This window comes from Capricornis sumatraensis, chromosome 15 (genome assembly GCF_032405125.1).
Source record: "Capricornis sumatraensis isolate serow.1 chromosome 15, serow.2, whole genome shotgun sequence".
NCBI lineage: Eukaryota > Metazoa > Chordata > Mammalia > Artiodactyla > Bovidae > Capricornis > Capricornis sumatraensis.
This window is the reverse complement of record NC_091083.1, coordinates 85678897-85681595: the sequence shown is the minus strand read 5'-3', so window position 1 is coordinate 85681595 and position 2699 is coordinate 85678897.

Here is a 2699-nt window from a genome sequence, read left to right as displayed (position 1 = left end):
CTCTCAAAAGTCTTCTCCAACACCACAGTTCAAAAGCATCAATTCTTGGTGCTCAGCTTTCTTTATAGTCCAAGTCTCACATCCATACATGACCACTGGAAAAACCATATCCTTGACTAGACGGACCTTTGTTGGCAAAGTAATGTCTCTGCTTTTGAATATGCTATCTAGGTTGGTCATAACTTTTCTTCCAAGGAGAAAGCGTCTTTTAATTTCAATGCTGCAGTCACCATCTGCAGTGATTTCAGAGCCCCCCAAAATAAAGTCTGTCACTGTTTCCATTGGTTTTCCATCTATTTGCCATGAAGTGATGGAACCAGATGCCATGATCTTAGCTTTCTGAATGTTGAGTTTTAAGCCAACTTTTTCACTCTCCTCTTTCACTTTCATTAATAGGCTCTTTAGTTCTTCTTCACTTTCTGCCATAAGGTGGTGTCATCTGCATATCTGAGGTTATTGATATTTTTCCCAGAAATCTTGGTTCCAGTTAGTGTTTCATCCAGTCCAACATTTCTCATGATGTCCACCATGAACAGTATGAAAAGGCAAAATGATATGACGCTGAAAGAAGAACTCCCCAGGTCAGTAGCTGCCCAACATGCTGCTGGAGATCAGTGGAGAAATAACTCCAGAAAGAATGAAGGGATGGAGCCAAAGCAAACACAAGACTCTGATGCTGGGAGGGATTGGGGGCAGGAGGAAGAGGGGACGACCGAGGATGAGATGGCTGGATGGCATCACTGCCTCGATGGATGTGAGTCTGAGTGAACTCCGGGAGTTGGTGATGGACAGGGAGGCCTGGCGTGCTGCGATTCATGGGGTCGCAAAGAGTCGGACACGACTGAGCAACTGAACTGAACTGAACTGAACTGAACACCACATATAAGTTAAATAAGCTGGGCAACAATATATCGCCTTGACGTACTCCTTTCACAATTTGGAACCAGTCTGTTGCTCCAGGTCCAGTTCTAGCTATTGCTTCTTGACCTGCATACAGATTTCTTAGGAGTCAGAAAAGGTGGTCTTGTATTCCTGTTTCTTGAAGAATTTTCAACAGTTTGTTCTGATAACACAATCAAAGTCTTTGGTGTAGTCAATAAACAGAAGTAGGTGTTTTTCTGGAACTCTCTTGCTTTTCCAATGATCCAATGGATGTTGGCAATATGATCTCTGCTTCCTCTGCCTTTTCTAAATCCGGCTTCAATATCTGAAGTTCACAGTTCATGTCCTGTTGAAGCCTGGCTTGGAGAATTTTGAGCATTATTTTACTAGAGTGTGAGATGAGTGCAGTTGTGCGGTAGTCTGAGCATTCTTTGGCATTGTCTTTCTTTGGGATTGGAATGAAAACTGACCTTTTCCAGTCCTGTGACCACTGCTGAGTTTTCCTAATTTGCTGCCATACTGAGTGCAGCACTTTCACAGCATCATCTTTTAGGATTTGAAATAGCTCAACTGGAATTCCATCACCTCCACTAGCTTTGTTCGTAGTGATGCTGCCTAAGGCCCACTTGACTTTGCATTCCAGGATGTCTGGTTCTAGGTGAGTGATCACACCATTGTGATTATCTGAGTCATGAAGATATTTTTTGTACAGTTCTGTGTATTCTTGCCACCTCTTCTTAATATCGTCTGCTTCTGTTAGGTCCATACCATTTCTATCCTTTACTGTGCCCATCTTTGCATGAAATGTTCCCTTTGTATCTCTAATTTCCTTGAAGAGATCTCTGGTCTTTCCCATTCTATTTCTTTCCTCTATTTCTTTGCATTGAGCACTGAGGAGGGCTTTCTTATCTCTCCTTGCTATTCTTTGGAACTCTGCATTCAAAATCTTTCCTTTTCTCCTTTGCCTTTCACATCTCTTCTTTTCACAGCTATTTGTAAGGCCTCTTCAGACAACCATTTTGCCTTTTTGTGTTTCTTTTTCTTGGGGATGGTCTTGATCCTCCTGTATAATGTCAGAAACCTCCACCCATAGTTCTTCAGGCACTCTGTCTATCAGATATAATCCCTTGAATCTATTGACCATTTCAAATGTATAATCATAAGGGATTTCATTTAGGTCATACCTGAATGGTCTAGTGTTCCCTACTTTCTTCAATTTAAGTCTGAATTTGGCAATATGGAGTTCATGATCTGAGCCACAGACAACTCCCAGTCTTGTTTTTGCTGACTGTATAGAGCTTCTCCATCTTTTACTGCAAAGAATGTAACCAATCTGATTTCTACACTGACCATCTTGTAACGTCCATGTGTAGAGTCTTCTCCTGTGTTGTTGGAAGAGGGTGTTTGCTATGACCAGCGCCTTCTCCTTGTTCACACCAGGAGCCAGAGACCCCACAGCGACTGAGACAGAGCTGTGAGCGTCTCCTGTGGAGGAGCAGGTCAGCAGTGGTCTGCCACATGGTCAGGGGCTCTGGGCGCAGCAGACCTGGGTGTGGCATAGCCCTCTTGGAGGAGGTCACCATTAACCCCACCACAGAGCCACCAGAACTTACACAGGACAGGGAAACAGCCTCTTGGATGGCACAAACGAAACCCTGTGTGCACCAGGACCCAGGAGAAAGGAGCAGTGATCCCACAGGAGACTGACCCAGACTTGCCTGTGAGTGTGCAGGAGTCTGTGGCGGAGGCGTGGGTAGGAGGTGGCCTGCTGCAGAGTTGGGGGCACTGAGTGTAGTGGTGCATGCATGGGCCCTTTT